General features: G+C 37.2%; 1 protein-coding gene across 1 annotated transcript in view; it reads left to right on the top strand.

Annotated features, from left to right (window-relative positions):
* Nucleotides 1–22,207, top strand: part of BBX (BBX high mobility group box domain containing) — a 277,659-nt gene that overhangs the window by 107,614 nt on the left and 147,838 nt on the right. The window contains exon 3 of the mRNA XM_065875730.1: nucleotides 9,531–9,604. The gene's annotated coding sequence lies outside the window, so the exon portion shown is untranslated. The remainder of the gene's footprint in view (nucleotides 1–9,530; nucleotides 9,605–22,207) is intronic.

The raw sequence follows: 22,207 nt of genomic DNA, 5'->3' as shown, positions 1-22,207 counted from the left end.
TCCCAACTATTCTATGTTTTTTTTTTTTTCCTGCTCCGAAATATAAGAAAAATAATAATAATTTCAGGTATGGAGAATGAATTGTGTGCTACTATCCACGTAAGTGTAATAGCATACATAACAAACAAGGCATTGGAAATGCCCTTAGAATTGGTTTTAGAAGGCACATTAACATTATCCAGGTTTTCAGTGTTTTTGTTGAAACTTGAAACTTCTCTTTATAGGAAATATAAATTGAAAGAAAATTGGTGCTACAGGAGTACAGATTGAAAATTTAAACATCTTGACTTACTGAATGTCATGATGTGCCAAAATTTTTGAATAAATTTATTGAAATTAGGATTTGAAATAAAGTAAATCAGTGTTCTCTTTCATTTCTTTTCAGGGGCTTTATGTGTGGTCCACTACTTTTGTTTTTTTTTCTCCTATTACAACAACATTGCAAAGCATTCTACTTTCTTTTCTCCTCTCACTTCAGACACTAGTAATAATGTAGCTTAACACACCTGTTATATATTTTGTGTGCTGTGCCCCAATCCAGGTTTCACACCCATTTCTCATTCCAGAAGATGGAATAAGCTGATGGGCCAAGCCTGGGTTATATTTCTATCTCTGAAGCTTGAGTAGAATTAGTTCAGTCCCACTCAGGTCACATGGACCTTGAGAAGGTGGAGTATTTTCTCAAAACTCAAAGTGCTTTAACCAGAAAATGGGAGATATACATATACCTTGCAGGCAAAAACATACATGTCTATAATTTCTGCTTAAGAAAAGCCAGTATCGAAAAACATACTTTTGTGGCTGATTATTCTCCCACTTAAATAAGGCATCTACAGTGAGTTTCCATTTTAACTTGAAAGGTGACAACACCTGATTTTCTTAACTATAAAAAAAGTTAAAATTTCAAAATACTTATTGGCAGTATCGAGAACCATGGCTGTTACAGATGTTTGCAGGGCATGCACCTTTCACCATTCACCTTGTAATTGGTGGCCTCTGGTGGGTGTATAACACTGAGCTCTAAGTGTCAGTATGCTGGAATTAACCACAAAGGCTAAACCCTTTGTCTATCAATGGAAGTACTTGGAGAATATGTCCTTTGATTTTTTTTTTTTTGGTTGGTTTAATTTGAGCCAGATATTGTATATTACTTTAAATGACTGCCATAGGAGCAGAGGCATTTACTGAAGATTAGTGATCAGTGGAGCATGTATACTGTTCAGACATTGTTGTTGTAGGGCATGGGCTTAGTTTTAAAGGAGGACATAAATTTAATTGTTACTAGGTGTTTCTGGTGGGAGTGAGCATTTAAGGGAGAATTACTGTTTATAAATTCTCAACTGGTATTGGCCTGTCGTTTGCTAGTGAGTATATAATTTTCATATTGTTAGAATGAAGTAAGTTGATAATAGCTTTTTAAAAAATTAATAAACTTTACTTTTTAGAGCAGTTTTAGGTTCACAGCAAAATTGGATAGAAAGTACAGAGTTTCCATATACTCACTACCCCCTCCCCCCATGTAAACAAACATTAACTTTTTATTCAAGGTATTTATAAAAGTATTTAGAAACACAAAGAAGTATTTTGTGTGCTTTTACTTCTGCAACTAGAAGTTGTCTTTCTCTGTCTTCAGACTAGAAAGAGGAAAGTGTTCTAGAGCCAAGAAGCATTCTCTGACAACCCCAAGAGTGAAGTTAGGCCCTGTTTTATGATCCTTTTCCAGCTGAATGTTGCTATTTACAATGGAAGACCAGAGAGAGTAGGGATCTAAGGTAACCTGGTCTGGAGCCCCCTGCTGTCAGATCAAACTGATTGATGATAGTCCAGAAGAGCAGTGTGCAGTAGGGGCAATGCACTGACCCATAGTGGGAGCCCTGGGTTCTGGCCTAGCTCTGCCTGTAGCTTGCCGTGTGGTCGAAGGGGCTGAATTGAATGACCTCTGACTGCCTGCAGCATTCTGTGATTCCACGACTGATTGGAATGTCCAGTAGGGGCTAATAACATCAAATCCTGCAGGGGCAGCAGTGTGGAGCCACGGGGTGTAAACCAGCTGAAGGCCTTTTGTCCAGTCTCTTAACCTTTTTGGGTCTGTCTTGGTTTCAGCTATGGAAATGTTGGGATTGGACATCTCTGTTTCCCTCTAAGGAAAGTTTTTTGGATCTTTCTGGTTTAAAGTAGCTAATTACTGTATAGGATTATTTAATTACAGCTAATTACTGTATAGGATAAATTATTTGCTATTTATCCTATTTATTATTTACAGGATTATTTATAGGATTATGTATCTGGTTTAAAGTAGCTAATTACTGTATAGGATTATTTTTATTATTATTTATAACTGCTTTGTGAAAAAATAACTTCAAAAAGGGAGCATATTAACACTTTATTGTGGATCATTTTTGAGCAGACTCCTTTATGTCTTCATATCAGGAATGTTCTTGCAATTAACATATCTGGAACCAGTCTTTCTGTTGCAAAGCTATTTGCTGGATATCCATTAGGCGCACCTGAAAGGGACAAGGGCTCTTTCTGGATAGTATAGTTTTTTTGGTTTTTAATAACACAATGTAAATTTTAATAGAGATGTGCTTTTTATATCACAAAATTTTAAATTACACTTATATGTTTTTAAATTGTGTTTGTGAAATTTAAGTGATAAAGGAAAAAAGGGAAAGACTAGTGTCCTTTACTTCTCAGAACAGAATATTTTCCATTTAAAATTATGTAAATTGCTAACAGCTGACTTCCTTTTTAATCAAATGACTTTGGACTAAATTAAGAGTGTGATTTTCTGTATATTGTGAATTATTGTTGATTAAAGGAATCCTTTCTTACCTCAGAGGACAAGGCGGTCCTGAGATTCCTCCAGTGGGTTTCATTCACAGAACCCCTCTCTAAAGATATAGGCTAATTCCTCAAGTGTGTAGGCCAAGGTTTACTTGGGCTAAACCAGAGTAATGCATAGGCGCGATGTCCCCACAGGGCTGGGATTATCTTAACCTTATATTTTCCAGCTCAGTGGCTTGACAGAGCTAAGGAATCTTCCCAAAGTACCTGGGGGGTTCCCTGTCAGTGTTCCTCACGTAGCTCCTGGCAAGCATGTTTTTATACTCTTCCTGGAAGTGAAACTCTTTCTGCCTTAAATGTGCAGTTTCCCCTGCCTGAGAAGGTCAAAGGCACATTTATATAGTTCACAAGAGTATAAAAGAGGCTTTCAGGGCCTCCCTGCCAAGCCATCTGACTGGACTAATGCCTACACATTTTCCACCTCTACTTACGGTAACTGCAGAAATTCATAGTTCCACCATGGTCCCTGAAACAACAGTCTTATGGCATATGAGCATTATAATAAAATATCATATTATCAAATCAGGTAACATAGCTCGAAATTGGTAGGAGTAAAAAGTGGTTGTTCAGACTGTCAGAATTAAACGTATGTTAAAACTACCTAAATTAAAACAAAATCTACCTTTTGAAAAGCTAGCAATTTACTTAGTATCCAAATGTTGAGAATATTCAAAGCAAACTTTGGCATGTTCACAATATTTCTTTATTAAATGCTTTTCTACCACATAGTTTAACTCTAGTGACCTTACTCACATTTACCGAGCACTTCCTGTATGCCAAGACCTTTGTATTTATAATATCTTCTAATAATTTAAGGCAACCTTTAGGGGTGTAAGAATTGTTACCCTGATTTTGCAGATGAGGAATGGAGTCTCAGGAATTGGCCTACAGTTGCAGGGGAGTAAGCAAATGAGGGGTACAAGTTTGGCCCTAAAGTCGGTATGCTTTGCAGAACACCATGCTGCTAACTGTGCTCTGCTGTTTATGAGGCTATGGAGAGAAAAAAGCAAGTTGCATTACTTTCTCATTTGCCCGCATTTCATGTTCCACTTTCTGATGTGAGCCTTGCACTTCGACCAGATCTGCCTCCTGTCCCTTTCAGCATGCTTCTTCCCAGTATGTAACTTAGGCCCAGTCTCTGCCTGTGCCTGTGACACCCTTCTCCATCCCCTTTCTCCATATCCCAGTTTGCAGCTGGTGCCTTAGGTTGCAGCTTTTATTTGTTTCCTGCCTAAAGATTCCCTTGTGCAGTCTAACTTTTGGGGAATTCTTTGCTTACCGTTTTGACGTTATACATTTCTCTCTCTTCTTGTGTAACTGTTGTGTGTGTGTGTATGCAATTACCCAACTAGATCATCAGCTTCTAGAAAACAACAACTCTTATAATACCTTTTGCAGTGTTAATGCATGGTAGGTCATATTAATTTCTCAAACTGTAAAAGGTTATACCATTTGCATCTCTGTGCTCTTGGCATGTAGATAGGTGGAAGGTAGTTTTTAAAGCACAGTTTTATAATTGGTCAATATTGAGTACTGAAGGAGAGAGGATTTCCAAATCTTTCATCTTAGACCTATGTCTAACAGTGAATGCTAGAGTTTCTGTCTCTGCCTGCTGGTGTTTTCCAACACCTTTCTGGAAATTCCAAACAGATGGACAGATCTGTAATGACTTGTAGTTACTTTGCTTTGCTGTTAGTATCTAGTGAACTCTTAGGACTTGTTTTGCCTTTATTGCTATGTTTAAGGTTTCTTAACTGAAAGGCTCTGGGTCATGAGGAAATGCAGGGGTGGGGGTGGGAAGGTGATAAAAAGATACTTCAGATTTGCATTTTCTTTTAAGAAATTACCATTCTCAGTATAGCTGACACTTGTAATTTCTGTTAAAGATTGGTGTCTGGCGAGAAATGCCTGTGAAATAGCTTTGGTTTAAGCTTCAACTATAAAGACAGGCAGGGTGGGTGATTTTAACAAGTGTTGTCTTTATTCATACTTTATATTGTCACTGTCATAAAATAAAGACAGTGACAATATGAAGTATGAAATAAAGGCAACTCTTGTTAAAAGCACACATATTATATATTTCCCTGCATTTATCTTTGTCTACATGAAGATCATTTATTTCAGCAAACGATTTACCCGGAGCTTATCATTTCTAGAAAAAAAAATCCTTTGTCCTCCGGTGTACCACAGTGACCTGAGGTATGGAATTCATTGGCCAAAATTGCATAACAGCCGGTATGCAATTTCAGTACTATATTATTTTGTAATGTGCCTGGTGCTACTACTGAGGAGATGAAAAGAATATTAATTACAGTGGGGTGAGTGGGAGACCTTATGCATATACATAAGGAGGCTTTAGTTAATGAGTTTTTTTGGACTAAAAATACGGTATATTTACGTAGAAGTAAGAGCTCGGTGTTTGTATTTAAGTTTATTTATAAACAACCTTTACGTTTCATTTGTAAACATGCAGTGTGTAAAAGAGTGAATTGAGGAAAATATAAGAATTGTATTTATTTAAAGAAGTAATTTTAAGACAGGAAAAATCTTTTAAGAACACCTACTTTGTAAAGTGGAAATCGGAATACACATTGTTGGGAAAATGGAGGAAGCCAGTGGAAGATTTAGTGAAAGAGTGGATGTTAAGACTGTTATTTGTGACCTGGATTTATTTTGGCTTTCAGAGGTCATGCTTACTCTTAGATTAGAAATGCAGCCTCTTTCAAAGCATAAACATAATTGGAAAAAAAATTTTGAAATTTGCTTTCTTGGGTTCTCCATTTTGTTTTCTTCAGGTGTAAAAGCATGAGTATTCTATTTTCAGGAAGATGAGAAAAAAATCTATTTCCGTTTCTAGCAGTTTGGCTATTTTTGTTGTTGTTTCTGGCTCCATAAATGGAGAGGCATCTGTACCGTGCATTGTATCATGCCCAGCAATTTTTTTTCATTTGAATGTAATTGTTCCTTAGCAAATAATTGCAGTCCAGAATGACTTTTATTGAGCTTGATTGAATTAGGGTTATGTATGAAAATGAGTTAGTTAAAGCTTAATCTATTACCCAGAGAAATGATGAAAACATCAGAAAAGCAGTCATTCATGGGGATTAAATATTCTTCCATGTAAATGGGCAACATGGTTGCCTGGAGTCCCTTCTGCACTGACTAGGTTGTAGTGACATTAGGGTGCAAAACATACAGTGTTGGCATAGAAGGGGATCTTGTCATGATGTGCCTTTGAATGTTATACTGGACATTAACACTAATGAGGGAGACTGCCTCGTTATAAGAAGTGGCACCTCACCTTTTTTAGTATAATAAGCTTTCAAAACATAGGACCCCAATGGGGGGCAATGTGTAAACTGCCAGAAAGCCAGCTGCTTTGGGATATTTCAGTGGTTGCTGAGACCAGATCTTTAAGATGGGTTTTTCAGATGCCAAGTCAGATACCCTATTTGTGGTTAAGAGGTAAAGAGGAGATAATTCAACGTTAGCTCTCCCATCTGCCATGATGATCTCAGAGGGCATCCTGAGCTGTGCCAGGTCCGTCCTGGCTAGGTGTGCATCCTGTGGGAAGTAGTGTTGTGGTGGGAAGCGGGCCTTGCAAAGGGAAAAGGAGCCCGTTAACGGAGCAAGCTTTTAATGAGGCAGTGGGAGCTAAGTGTGGGCAGTCAGGAATCCAAGGCCCTGTGTGGATGGTTAGGAGGAAGCTGTAGTGTGATCCAGAGAACACAGACAGGCCTGGTGTGGCTCAGTGGAAGATCTCTCCTGGCTATGGTCTAAGGGCATGTTCAAGTCACCATTCTGCAGGGTTGTATTCACCCTTTAGACATTTCCCGTTCTTGCCCACCTACCCTTCTGACACCTCACACAGCCACCCATTTCCATCAAATCAAAACACTTTTGAAGTACTGGTAACTTAAATGCAGAACAGCTTATTCTGAAACTGCTTTTCTGAAGCTACTCATGTGGGCATTTGTAGTAGCCAGATAAAATCTGGAGTTTGGCTGTCAGAGAACTCAAAGGGAGTCTGTCTCAGGCAGGATCTTCAGCCTTGAAGTTGACCTCTGCTCTGTGGCTGATTCCCTGGCTCCCCTCCTAGTCAGTCAAGTCCAACATGATTTCTTTGTTATCCTGAGTTTTAAAACCCATATTGGCCACAGCATAGTCAGCCTTCTCCCTTTCCCTCCCTACTTTATCCATAGATAGTTGCATCCCAGGTGATAAATTATTGAACAGTAATCAAAATATAGATATGGTCCATTTGGGGGGTATATATTTGATTATAGAAGCAAACAAACGTGTAAGGGTACCTTAAGATTAGTGAGAGTTTATTTTTGAGCTCCTAAAAGAACTTCTGTATATAGGATATACTAGCATATTTTATTTCTCAGATAGCGTGCACTCAACTTCTTAAACTAAAATGTAGGGGCTTCCCTGGTGGCGCAGTGGTTAAGAATCCGCCTGCCAATGCAGGCGACACGGGTTCAATCCCTGACCTGGGAAGATCCCGCATTGCCACGGAGCAACTAAGCTTGTGCACCGCAGCTGCTGAGCCTGGGCTCTGGAGCCCGTGAGCCACAACTACTGAAGCCTGCACGCCTAGAGCCCGTGCTCCACAACAAGAGAAGCCACCTCAATGAGAATCCTGCGCACCACAACAAAGAGTAGCCCCCGCTTGCCACAACTAGAGAAAGCCCACGCGCAGCCACGAAGGCCTAACGCAGCCAAAAATAAAATAAATAAAATAAAATAAATAAATTAAAAAACACACACTAAAATGTAAGCAAATCTCTAAACCAAAATAAGAATTAAACCCACACTATCAGAATTAATGTTGGACCCTCCTCTCCCAGTTTTGGCAGTATTAATTATATACTGTTTGTTCTTTTAGTTTATACCAATTTATTTACTTGACAGTTATTTATAGATATTCATGATTTTTGCCTATTTATTAACTTTTTATTTTAATAGTTCTTCTCTATACTGGCTTTCATGGATTTATATGAAGAAAAAGTATGGAAATAAATATATGAGATAGTACATGTGATTTTCTTAAAACAGCAGTTTTTAAACTGTGTTGGGTCTTCATTGCTGCACGTGAGCTTCCTGTAGTTATGGCGAGCTGGGACTACTCTTTGTTGTGGTGCGTAGGCTTCTCATCGCAGGGGCTTCTCTTGTTGCGGAGCACGGGATCTAGGTGCGCGGACTTCAGTAGTTGTGGCTCGCGAGCTCTAGAGCGCAGGCTCAGTAGTTGTGGCCCTCGGGCTTAGTTCCTCTGCGGCATGTGGAATCTTTCCAGACCAGGGTTCGAACCTGTGTTCCCTGCATTGGCAGGTGGATTCTTAACCACTGAGCCACCAGGGAAGCCCAAAACGGCAGTTTTAATGTTAGTTGCCTAGTTTATGATAACTAAGGATAGACTTTTATATCATTTATTTAATCAGTTTTTGGAATTGTACACTTCCTTGATAAAAACATAGGCATTTCATTTGAAAGTATTCATGTGTCTTTTGTAGTTTTTGTCAAAGATCTGGATTTATTCTTTCATCCATACCCTTGTTTTTAAAAATGTGGATGAATAAGTAGTATCTTGTGTGAAGCCACGTGAGGCCGTTTAATATTTTATTTATTCTTTCAAGTTGTTGTTTTCTTCCATAGCACTGGGTGACAACTGAACCATCTAAGTCTAGTTAGGATTACTCAGATGAATCATTACACGTTTTTGATATTTAATGTGTAAGAGCCAGTTCTTCCATATTGTAGTGGCTGATTAGGGGAAAAAACTTTAGCCAAGCCATAAAAAGACTAACAGTATTGATCAAGCTGTAAGCCAGTAAGTGATATCCGATTTCTAGAGTGTGTTATAGCCTACTGATTGTAAGGAAATATATTGTCATAATCTGCAGGAGGGTAGGAAATTGTCTCTCTCAGTTGAGTGTGAATTTAGTATTACCATGAAGCACTTGAGAAACTAAATGAATGTCTCAGAAACTGAAATAATTTAAAAAAAGATACAGTTTAAGTGTATGTCTATATTTGCAGTATTAATGTAAAATGTTCATTTAATTTGTATACTCTTGTTGGTTTTGATCCTCTTATATTTATTTCATCATATGTAGCTAGAAAGTAATTTTTTAGTTACAGCTTTTCTCTATTTGTATGTGTTCCCCCCCACTCCCCACCTTAAAAAAAAACTATCTTGATTTCACTTGTTATCTTTAAAACATTTAAAAGATAAACTGTAAGATATTAACATCTGAACCACAGCTTAACTGTATGGGTTGGCCCAGTCATTTCAAATAACTTGAATTTAGTCAGGATGTCAATATAATTTCATGTTTTTCCAGAGAATTCACCTGTAACTCTACACGTGAATTTAGTCAGAAAGCTAAGAAGTGATTGCCTGTAATTCTTTGTCTCTGTAACTTTAGTCTCAGAATTCCCATTGAGTAATTTTAGTGACTATCTTTTTGTTACATTAAAGTTGACAATAAACACTGTAGGTCTTTTTTTCCTAAATAGTGTTAGTAGAGGGATGTTTAATAATTTTCCTGATTTTGATTGCTTGGCTGTTAATTCATCTTATTTAGGGATTATTTTGCTAAAGGAGAATAAGTGTCAGCTTTGTTTGAAGGGGCTTCCTGGCTCACCATTTTAATCACTTTGCTATGGGTCCTTCACAGAATTCTGCTGCATCACAGAAGCTGGAAGTTCTGATGTTCCATTGAAATCACAATGGAAAGTCTTGACTTGACCGGTAAGAGCAGCCCTGCAGGTGCATCTTACTTACTTACCTGGAAGCAGTGAAGCTGTCAGGAGCTAAGTGGTAACAGAGCTGGTCTCAACTTTTTCCCGTCTGATGGATTCACCTTCCGTATTGATCAAGGAAGTGTGATAATTGTGTATTTTTTTGGTCAATTTTATTACTATTTTTAAAGGGACACTTTAATCTCTATCATCAAGTAAGTTAAATTTTCCTTTAAAATCATGAATTTAAAAAAATTAACTATTTCACAATCTCTGGTTTGTTTCTCCACAGTAATGGGCTGTTAGTGAAAAGTCCATTTATTGAAGTCCTAATTATCTAGAGAATACATACCTAAATAAATATTACGTTGGTCTGTTTCCCCAAAGCCTTTTTTTGTATTGCCTGAAAAAGTTGAGATTTTAAAATATATACATGTGGCAAATTATATCAAACTTTGAAACTCACAGATACTATAATCTTGTCCTCTTGTATATAAGTTATATTCAAAACTGCTTCTTTAGGAATATTTTAAGATTAATTTTGGTCATGATTACTTAAATGCATAGAATTTTCTCAGTCTGGAAATGAAAATGTGTGATTGCTTTACTGATGTTTCAATACTTTATGGTGAACTGATGATTTATAAGACCAAGGAATTTAATATAAATTAAAATTAACAGAAGTAGTAAATATTGTTTAGTTGCAATTTTTAGGACATGAACTTACTTTTCAATTTTTTTATTCATCGAAATCTTAAATCTTTTCTGTTCTTAAGTATTTTTGATAGCTTATTAGGTCTGTCTAGAATATCTGTGTCTACCTTTTTTGTTTTAGTAAGTATGTGACTGAATGTTGCTTTTATGATATGAGTATAAATATAAGGCCTCTGAACCATTCTTCTGAATGTTGCAGTCTAGGATTGTACACATTGTAAAAATAAATGCCATTTAGCTTGTGTGTTTACTAGGATATTGAAACAACACCAAAATCTTATTGCCAGTGAGAAGATTGGGATTTAGTTAGTTTTCCTCCTTTCTGTGCTATCCTTTAAGGCACAGTGAAGTTAGAAATATAAATTCTGGATTTACAATTGCCAGTTAGGATACAGTTGATTATGGTTTTTCTGGGTCAGCAGAATAGACTACAGAATATTTGAATATCTATACTGAAATGTCAAATATGTTCTCGATTACTAATCCTAAAGGCAGTTGAGTATAGTGAGATACAAAGAAAATTAAATTTGTGGCAGTGTTCTTAGTTTTCTGAATATGAATACATATATAGAAAGTAAAGCAGGACCTTTTATATTACCTATTCAGAAAACTAAATCATTAATCAGTAGTTGTTGGCAGTCTTGACTTAAGTAGCCATCTCATCTATGACCTCTAAATGTTAATCAGATTATTTTAATACAATATTTTTATTGACTGTAAGCAGAAATTGACAAAAAATGCTGATAAAATTTAAGAAGACTGAGACTTTATACTTCTAGCATAACTATATATTCATCTTAAATACAGTATTAACTAACAGAAAATTGCCACACAAAATCAGGAGTAATTTAGGAAACAAATTTTGGAAAATGTTACCGAGCAGAATGATGCCAGGGTTCAGTAAATCTGGGAAACATGCTATTTTAGTTAGCTTAGGCAAAGTTTTGTTTAATTATCCAGAGAATCCCCAAGTCTTAGTGGTTTATAGCAGTAAAGGTTTCTTTCTCGCTCATGTTCATGTTCTTGATGAATTTGCTGCCACTGTGCTCCATATCCTCTTCATTCCTGGACCAAAGCTGAAGGACAACCTCCCTGGGATGCTTAAGTCTTGTGGCAAAAGGAGAAAGGAATGATGGTGGAATCTGGGCTCTTTAAACTGCTGCTGAGAGGTGGTATATGTCACTACCTCTTATATTTCATTGGCTAAAGCGTGTCACGTGGCCAACTCATGTCATCGGATAAGGAGTGGCCTTTTAAGAGGGGTGGGGTAGGGGAAGGCTGATAGGGAGGCATAATGCATATTTTAAGTATAATATCTGCATAATCCTGTCTAGGGTTCTTCTAGACAGACAGAATGCACCTTGTATGTTAAGCTTCCAGGAAGTCCTGTAGTAAATGAATCTGTTTAACATGGAAAGTTATTTGACTATGAATCCTCTTGTAGTTACATGGAACACATTGAGCTTTGAAACCCTGTGACAAGTTTTAAGGAATGAGGAGTTGATACAATTCAAGAGTTTCATTAAGTTTTGAACATTATCACTTTTCCACTATGCAATAAGTGGAAATACGGTCTATACTAAACTTACCTTATTGTTTTATAAGTTGTTTTAAAATGAATGAAAATTACTGCAGACTGGACCCTCTGTGGTTTGCATACAGCGTTAGAGAAGGGATATAATGATTCTCATAATAACTTCTTACCTATGTTTACTAAGTTAAGAACTTTTGACAAATGTTATCTAATTGGATATAGAGGAAGAGCATGAGAAAATGGGTACTTTGCTTTTTCCAGTAGTAATACAATAATTTTACCATGTAATGGTAACCAAATGCTTCTACTTAAGATCAATTTAAGGAATCATTCTAGAGAGAAAAAATGCAGAATACTACAGGGTGGTTAACAATTGAATCCCATGGGTTTTCTGATGTACTTCACTCGAGGTCGTATTCACTATACAGTGATTGCATTATTCTCTCCTAAGTTTTCTAGAAAATTGCTAGGCATTATGAACTCAACCAATGTTGATTTGATTAATCCCACAGGTTTTATAAAACATCGCTACCAGACCTGTGTGGACTAAGATGATTTAAATATCAAGGAGTATATAAACAGTGCTTTGTTTGATAGTTCATAGTTCTTTAAGACTGGGGAGAAGGAAAATTCTTAGACATCTGTGGATTCAGAGAAACCTAGGCATAAACCGTAGTTCTGGAACTTTTAAATTGAAAGAATTTGGGTGTTTATGTAACCTCTCTGAAATTTTGTTTTCTCATCTTAATATCGGATAACGATCTCTACCTTGTGGAATTCTGATAATTAAATAAGGGAATTATGTTGAGTGTTGATACGCTGCCTGGCACATGGGATGCAGTCAAGAAATGGTAGTTAAGAAAAATGTGATCATAGTTCAATAATCTTGAATGCACTATAATATACCTTTATTACAGTGTATGTATGTCTAAACTGTGTTTGCATATTTATATTTACACACACATACTTTGAGTTTTAACAAATTGTCCTGAATGCATAAGAGCCTATATATTCTACACTTACCACTGAAAGGGTGAATCCTGTAGAAATACTAGTCACCCTACGATCTAATAAATCACTTCTTGCCACTGAGAACGTAGAAATCCTAAGGACAGAGTGATTGCCAAAGGTGGATATATGGCCTTGACTCTGGATATTAATGAGGTCAGCATCAAAGAAATCGAATTTTATATAATCTCGATGCACAAGGTACAAGAACAGGAGACAGTGCCACAGAAATTTTCTGCACCATGTAGAGCAAATGTTGTTTGGTTTCAAAAGAATCAGCATTTCCCTTTCAAGATTTTTATGCTGCTGTTTTCCAGGGAGGGTGAGATTATTTAGATTCCTTCGAGGACTTCTCTGTTGGCATTGTCCCCTTGCCCTCAGAATCAGGACAACAGAGCATATCTCTTAGGGGTTCAAAGCTTTATGCTATTTCCAAATGACAATTTAATGTAGAACAACACACACATATATAAATAATTTTGGAGTGAATTATTCTTCAGATTGCTCCAGGCACTTCTCTTCATAAACGAATCATTGTTGCAACAACTATCAGTGACATATTCAGCGGATTTTTTGTGTGTTTGTTTATTTGGCTGCGCCGGGTCTTAGTTGCAGCACGTGGAATCTTCATTGGCGCATACAGTGTCTTTTAGTTGCGGCATGCGGACTCTTGGTTGCGGCACGAGAACTCGTAGTTGTGGCATGCATGTGGGATCTAGTTCCCTGACCAGGGGTCAAACCCGGGCCCTCTACACTGGGAGCACAGAGTCTTAACCACTGGACCACCAGGGAAGTCCCCTCAGCTGGATTATTGGTAGAGTAAAACTATTTCAAAAATAGAATCTTTTAATTTTTAGAGATTATATAGTCTGCTTGGGCTGCCATAACAAAATACCACAGACTGGGTGGCTTAAACAGCAGATATTTTTGAACAGTTCTGGAGACTAAAAGTCCATGATAAAGATGCTGACAAATTCTGTCTCTGGTGTGGTTGCTTTTCCTGGCTTATGGACAGTTGCCTTCTTGCTGTGTTCTCACATGACCTTTTGTGTGTGTGTGTGTGTCTGTGTGTGTGTGTGTGTAGAAAGTGTGCTCTAGTTTCTTCCCCTTCTTAAAAGGACACCAGTTCTATCAGATAATGGCCCCACCCTAATGACCTTACTTAACTTTTACCTACTTCTAGGGTCTATCTCCAAATATAATCATATTGGGCTTTGAAGTTTCATCATATGAATCTGAGGGCAACCAGTTCAGTTCATCCCAGAGGTAATTGTTTTTCTGTGCCAAAGAGTGAAGTGAAAGTTAAAAAAAACAAAAACAAAAAACTTTCTATGTTATTTAATCTATAAACAAGAAAACCTGGGTCATCTAAGACTAAAAATATCTTTGGATCTTTGAGATGGGAAACATTTGAAATTACTGAATTCATATTTCTTCCACTTTGAAGTCACTGTGCATGAAAAAGTCTTTCAAGTGAAGGAATCAAATCTAAGAACTTGAAAATTAGAGTGTTTTGTATGATGGAGGAATTACATCATTGTAAAAATCGATTTCCATGTGTATTCATTGTTATCTAGGAATGGAATGTATTTGAAAATTAGGTTGAGGAATAAGACAATTACTCTTTTGAGTTGTATCTGTTTCTGCTTACTATAATCAAGCCAATTCACATTTTTTCAAGGCTATATTCTTTTACTTTGTGAATCAGTTGTGAATTCAACAGGGAAATGGCATACTCTTAAAGATTCTGGAAAACAGAAAGAAGAGATTGTTTATTTGAAATAAAGCCAGCAGAAGCCATGGAGTCCTAAATCTGCTCTTCTACCTGTTTATTTTCCTGCCTCCCTCTCTCTCTTTTTTTAACCCACTTTTTTCTTCTTCCTCCTTTCCCTTCTTTCCTCTGATATCAGCTCTTGAGCTAGGTAATCATCGTATTTCTCAAGTATGATAGTCTAAGTGCAATTCTTTGAACATTTGTATAGTACTTCTTTCTACTACACAATAGGAACTTTTTCTATTAGGTAAGTCAGTTGATGGGTGTTTTGGATTACTGATGGGTAATAGCATTGATGTAGGCTCAGCTTAACTCTTCGTTTTATCTTTAAACTTTTTCTAATATGTGTGTTCTGTGTCACTAGAATAATTTCAGTTTCTGGTGATTTGATGCCTTTATAAAAACAAAATATACTCCAAAGGAAACAAACCTTTGAGACATGTACCTTTGTATAAAAATAACTTTAAATTGATTTGTAATTTTTTTTCTCATCTTGTATGTTTATAGACTAAAGGATAAACTCTTGAGCACTGATCTAATTTTGTGGATGACAGTTTAATTGGTTGAAAATTATTTTAACTCATTTATCTACCTTTGTTTTTTTTTGAATTTTATTTTACTTTTTTATACAGCAGGTTATTAGTTATCTGTTTTATACATATTAGTGTATATATGTCAAGCCCAATCTTCCAGTTCATCCCCCCACCCCCCACTTTCCCCCTTTGGTGTCCATCCCTTTGTTCTCTACATCTGTGTCTCTATTTCTGCCTTGCAAACCGGTTCATCTATACCGTTTTTCTAGATTCCACATATATGTGTTAATATACGATATTTGTTTTTCTCTTTCTGGCTTACTTCACTCTATATGACAGTCTCTAGGTCCATCCACATCTCTGCAAATGACCCAATGTTGTTCCTTTTTATGGCTGAGTAATATTCCATTGTATATATGTATCACATCTTCTTTATCAGTCCATCTGTAGATGGGCATTTAGGTTGCTTCCATGACCTGGCTATTGTAAATAGTGTTGCAGTGAACATTAGGGTGCATGTGTCTTTTTGAATTATGGTTTTCTCTGGATATATGCCCAGTAGTGGGATTGCTGGGTCATATGATAATTCTATTTTTAGTTTTTTAAGGAACCTCCATACTGTTCTCCATAGTGGCTGTATCAGTTTACATTCCCACCAACAGTGCAAGAGGGCTCCCTTTTCTCCACACCCTCTCCAGCATTTGTTGTTTGTAGATTTTCTGATGATGCCCATTCTAACTGGGGTGAGGTGATACCTCATTGTAGTTTTGATTTGCATTTCTTTAATAATTAGTGATGTTGAGCAGCTTTTCATGTGCTTCTTGGCCATCTGTATGTCTTCTTTGGAGAAATGTCTGTTTAGGTCTTCTGCCCATTTTTGGATTGGGTTGTTTGTTTTTTTAATATTGAGCTGCATGAGCTGTTTATACATTTGGAGATTAATCCTTTGTTGATTCATTTGCTAATATTTTCTCCCATTCTGAGGATTGTCTTTTCATCTTGTTTACAGTTTCCTTTGCTGTGCAAAAGCTTTGAAGTTTCATTAGGTCCCATTTGTTTATTTTTGTTTTTATTTCCATTACTCTAGGAGGTGGGCCAAAAAAGATCTTGCTGTGGTTTATGTCAAAGAGTGTTCTTCCTATGTTTTCCTCTAAGAATTTTATAGTGTCCGGTTTTACATTTAGGTCTTTAATTCATTTTGAATTTATTTTTGTGGATGGTGTTAGGGAGTGTTCTAATTTCATTCTTTTACATGTGGCTGCCCAGTTTTCCCCATACCACTTTTGAAGAGACTGTTTATTCTCCATTGTATATCCTTGCCTCCTTTGTCATAGATTAGTTGACCATAGGTGCATGGGTTTATCTCTGGGCTTTCCATCCTGTTCCATTGATCTATATTTCTACTTTTGTGTGAGTACCATATTGTCTTGATTACTGTAGGTTTGTAGTATAGTCTGAAGTCAGGGAGTCTGATTCCTCCAGCTCCGTTTTTTTCCCTCAAGACTGCTTTGGCTATCCAGAGTCTCTTGTGTCTCCATACAGATTTTGAAATTTTTTTGTTTTAGTTCTGTAAAAAATGCCATTGGTAATTTGATAGGGATTGCATTGAATCTGTAGATGGCTTTGGGTAGTGTAGTCATTTTCACAATATTGATTCTTCCAATCTAAGAACATGATATATCTCTCCATCTTTTTGTGTCATCTTTGATTTTTTTCATCAGTGTCTTATAGTTTTCTGAGTACAGGTTTTTTACCTCCTTAGGTAGGATTATTGCTAGGTATTTTCTTCTTTTTGTTGCAATGGTGAATGGGATTTTTTCTTTAATTTCTCTCTCTGATCTTTTGTTGTTAGTGTATAGGAATGCAAGAGAGTTCTGTGTATTAATTTTGTATCTTGCAACTTTACCAAATTCATTGATTAGCTCTAGTAGTTTTCTGGTGGCATCTTTAGGATTATCTATATATAGTATCATGTTATCTGCAAACAGTGACAGTTTTACTTCTTCTTTTCCAATTTGTATTCCTTTTATTTCTTTTTCTTCTCTGATTGCTGGGGCTAGGACTCCTAAAACTATGTTGAATAATAGTGGTGAGAATGGACATCCTTGTCTTGTTCCTGATCTTAGAGGAAATGCTTTCAGTTTTTCACCATTGAGAATGACGTTTGCTGTCGGTTTGTCATATATGACCTTTATTATGCTGAGGTAGGTTCCCTTTATGCCCATTTTCTGGAGAGTTTTTATCATGAATGGGTGTTGAATTTTGTCAAAAGCTTTTTCTGCATCTATTGAGATGATCATATGGTTTTTCTTCTTCAATTTGTTAATATGGTGTATCACATTGATTGATTTGCATATATTGAAGAATCCTTGTAACCCTGTGATAAATCCCACTTGATCATGGTGTATGATCCTTTTAATGTGTTGTTGGATATTGTTTGCTAGTATTTTGTTGAGGATTTTTGCATCTATATTCTTCAGTGATATTGGTGTGTAATTTTCTTTTATTGTAGTATCTTTGGTTTTGGTATCAGGGTGACAGTGGCCTTGTAGAATGAGTTGGGGAGTGTTCCTTCCTCTGCAATTTTTTGGAAGAGTTTGAGAGGTTGGATGTTAGTTCTTCTCTAAATGTTTGATAGAGTTCGCCTGTGAAGCCTTCGGGTCCTGGACTTTTGTTTGTTGGAAGATTTTTAATCACAATTTCAATTTCATTACTTGTGATTGGTCTGTTCATATTTTCTGTTTCTTCGTGGTTCAGTCTTGGAAGGTTATACTTTCTAAAACTTTGTCCATTTCTTCCAGGTTGTCCATTTTATTGGCAAAGAGTTGCTTGTAGTAGTCTCTCATGATGCTTTGTGTTTCTGCCGTGTCCATTGTAACTTCTCCTTTTTCATTTCTAATTTTGTTGATTTGAGTCCTCTCCCTCCTTTCTTGATGAGTCTGGCTAAAGGTTTATCAATTTTGTTTGTCTTCTCAGAGAACTGGGTTTTAGTTTTATTGATCTTTGCTATTGTTTTCTTTGTTTCTATTTCATTTATTTCTGCTCTGATCTTTATGATTTCTTTCCTTCTACTAACTTTGGGTTTTGTTTGTTCTTCTTTTTCTAGTTCCTTTAGGAGTAAGGTTAGATTGTTTGAGATTTTTCTTGTTTCTTGAGGTAGTATTGTATTGCTATAAACTTCCTTCTTAGAACTGCTTTTGCTGTATCCCATAGGTTTTGGATCATCATGTTTTCGTTGTCTTTTGTCTCTAGGTAGTTTTTGATTTCCTCTTTGATTTCTTCAGTGATCTCTTGGTTATTTAGTAACATATTGTTTAGCCTCCATGTGTTTGTGTTTTTTATGTGTTTTTCCCTGTAATTTATTTCTAATCTTATATATTGTGGTCGGAAAAGATGCTTGATATGATTTCAATTTTCTTAAATTTACTGAGGCTTGAGTTGTGATCCAAGATATGATCTATCCTGGAGAATGTCCCATGTGTAATTGAGAAGAAAGTGTAATCTGCTGTTTTTGGATGGAATGTCCTATAAATATCAATTAATTCTATCTGGTCTGTTGTGTCAAAAGCTTCTATTTCCTTATTAATTTTCTGTCTGGATGATCTGTCCATTGATGTAAGTGAGGTGTTAAAGTCCCCCACTATTATTGTGTTACTGTGGATTTCCTCTTTTATAGCTGTTAGCATCTGTCTTATGTTTTTAGGTGCTCCTATGTTGGGTACATATATATTTATAACTGTTACATCTTCTTCTTGGATTGGTCCCTTAATCATTATGTAGTGTCCTTCCTTGTCTCTTGTAACATTCTTTATTTTAAAGTCTATTTCATCTGATATGAGTATTGCTACTCCAGCATCCTTTTGATTTCCATTTGCATGGAATATCTTTTCGCATCCCCTTACTTTCAGTCTGTGTGTTTCCCTAGGTCTGAAGTTGGTCTCTTGTAGACAACATATATATGGGTCTTGTTTTTGTATCCACTCAGCCAGTCTGTGTCTTTTGGATGGAGCATTTAATCCATTTACATTTAAAGTAATTATCCATATGTGTGTTCCTATTACCATTTTCTTAAGTGTTTTGAGTTTGCTTTTGTAGTTCCTTTCCTTCTCTTGTGTTTCCCACTTAGAGAAGTTCCTTTAGCATTTATTGTAGAGCTGGTTTGATGGTGCTGAATTCACTTAGCTTTTGCTTGTCTGTAAAGCTTTTGATTTCTCTGTGGAATCTGAATGAGATCCTTGCTAGGTAGAGTAATCTTGGCTTTAGGTTCTTCCCTTTCATCACTTTAAATATATTGTGCCAGTCCCTTCTGGCTTGTAGAGATTCTGCTGAGAAATCAGCTGTTAACCTTATGAGAGTTCCCTTGCATGTTATTTGTCATTTTTCCCTTGTTGCTTTTAATAATTTTTCCCTGTCTTTAATTTTTGTTAGTTTGATTACTATGTTTCTCGGTGTGTTTCTCCTTGGGTTTAGCCTGCCTGGGACTTGGCACTTCCTGGATTTGGGTGGCTATTTCCTTTCCCATGTTAGGGAAGTTTTCAACTATAATCTCCTCAAATATTTTCTCGGGTCCTTTCTCTCTTCTCCTTCTAGGACCCCTCTAATGTGAATGTGTTTGCATTTAATATTGTCCCAGAGGTCTCTTAATATTGTTCCATAGCAGTAAATTCCACCATTCTGTCCTCCAGGTCAGTTATCCATTCTTCTGCCTCAGTTATTCTGCTATTGAATCCTTCTAGTGTATTTTTCATTTTAGTTATTGTATTGTTCATCTCTGTTTATTTGTTCTTTAATTCTTCTAGGTGTTTGTTAAACATTTCTTACAATCTTTGCCTCCATTTTCTTTCCGAAGTCCTGGATCATCTTCACTATCATTATTCTGAATTCTTTTTCTGGAAGGTTGCCTATCTCCACTTCATTTAATTGTTTTTCTGGGTTTTATCTTGCTCCTTCATCTGGTACATAGCTGTCTGCCTTTTCATTTTATGTCTTTCTGTGAATGTGGTTTTTGTTCCACAGGCTGCAGGACTGTAGTTCTTCTTGGTTCTACTGTCTGCCCTCTGGTGGATGAGGCTATTTAAGAGCCTTGTACAAGCTTTCTGAAGGGAGGGACTGATGGTGGGTAGAGTTGGGTGTTGCTCTGGTGGGCTGAGCTCAGTAAAGCTTCAGTCTGCTTGTCTGCTGATGGGTGGGGCTGAGATCCCTCCCTGTTGGTTGTTTGGCCTGAGGCAACCCAGCACAGGATGCTGCAGGCTCTTTGGTGGGGCTAATGGCAGACTCTGGGAGGGCTCATGCCAAGGAGTATTTCCTGGAACTTCTGCTGCCAGTGTCCTTGTCCCCTTGGTGTGCCACAGCCATCCCCTGCCTCTGCAGGAGACCCTCCAACACTAGCAGGTAGGTCTGGTTCAGTCTCCTATGGGATCACTGCTCCTTCTGCTGGGTCCCGATGTGCACACTACTTGTGTGTGCCCTCCAAGAGTGGAGTCTCTGTTTCCCCCAGTCCTGTCAAAGTCCTGCAGTCAAATCCCACTAGCCTTCAAAGTCTGATTCTCTAGGAATTCCTTCTCCCATTCCCGGACCCACATTTGGGAAGCCTGACGTGGGACTGAGAACTGTCACTCCAGTGGGTGGACTTCTGTGGTTCTCCAGTTTTGAGTCACCCACACAGCCGTTATGGGATTTGATTTTATTGTGATTGTGCCCTTTCTACCGTCTCATTGTGGCTTCTCCTTTATCTTTGGATGTGGGGTATCTTTTTTGGTGAGTTCCAGTGTCTTCCTGTTGATGACTGTTCAGCAGTTAGTTGTGATTCCGGTGCTCTCGCAAGATGGAATGAGTACACGTCCTTCTTCTAGTCTGCCGTCCTGAACCAATCTCCTTATCTGCTTTTGATTTCGGTTTCCCTCTAAAGCTATTTACAGAATGACTGAAACTCAAGCCTTGTATATGATAAGCTTTAGCAATGTATTTGTTCTGTAGACAGTAGGATCAGTCTACTGATATTGAATTTGCTAGTTAAGGACAGTACAAATAAAGTCAGACATACTACTTCATCCATTATTACTACTGTGAAAGGTGATGGATAAATTATTTTTATACTGAAGTCCATATTCCCTCTGATCTCTATTACAGAGAATTGTGTTTCTCCAGGAAAAGAAATGGATCAAATGGTGTAAAATTTCTCATAACATTGCAGTCAGAATTTCCATACATTTTAATGTAAAATATGTACTGCATTTACTGGATATTCTGTACATACACAGAGAAGTGTAAATGTATACGAGTATATACATGTAATTTTTTTCAGATAATCTCTTGAAGAAGCCAGGAGGCTTAAGTTTACATTAGAGAGTCTAGTTTGTTGATGGCTGTATACTCCAAACGTAGAAACAGTGTCTGGCATGTAGAACTTGTTTAGTGAACATTTGGTGAATTGGTAATACAGGAGTTCACATTTATTAATCATGTATTCCATTGACTTTTATGTTAATAAACATCCCCAGGTCTACCTGGAGATAGTTGTTCTTCCCAGTCTGAGTTCAGGGAGGGGAGTGTTCCTTAAAAATACAGCTTTCTGTGCCTTTAAGTTGCAGTTAGTCCTATAATCAATAAATGTTAGTAAGCTTAAGAACTTAAAATGAAGGACTTCCCTGGTGGCGCAGTGGTTAAGAATCTACCTGCCAGTGCAGGGGACGTGGGTTTGAGCCCTGGTCTGGGAAGATCCCACATGCTGCAGAGCAACTAAGCCCGTGCGCCACAACTACTGAGCCTGCACTCTAGAGCCTGTGCGCCACAACTACTGAGCCCACATGACACAACTACTGAAGCCCGTGTGCCTAGAGCCTGTGCTCTGCAGCAAGAGATGCCAGCGCAATGAGAAGCCGGCGCACCGCAACAGAGTAGCTCCTGTTCACCTCAACTAGAGTGAGCCCGCACGCAGCAAAGAGGGTCCAATGCAGCTAAAAATAAATAAATAAATAAATTTATTTTTAAAATTTAAAAAGAACTTAAAATGAGCAGCAAAAAATTTCTGGGTAGCTGTTAGCTCATTTA

The sequence above is a fragment of the Phocoena phocoena genome, chromosome 4, assembly GCF_963924675.1.
Source record: "Phocoena phocoena chromosome 4, mPhoPho1.1, whole genome shotgun sequence".
Classification (NCBI taxonomy): Eukaryota; Metazoa; Chordata; class Mammalia; order Artiodactyla; family Phocoenidae; genus Phocoena; species Phocoena phocoena.
The sequence above is the reverse complement of the archived record's forward strand: the minus strand, read 5'-3'. Positions and strand labels throughout refer to the sequence as shown.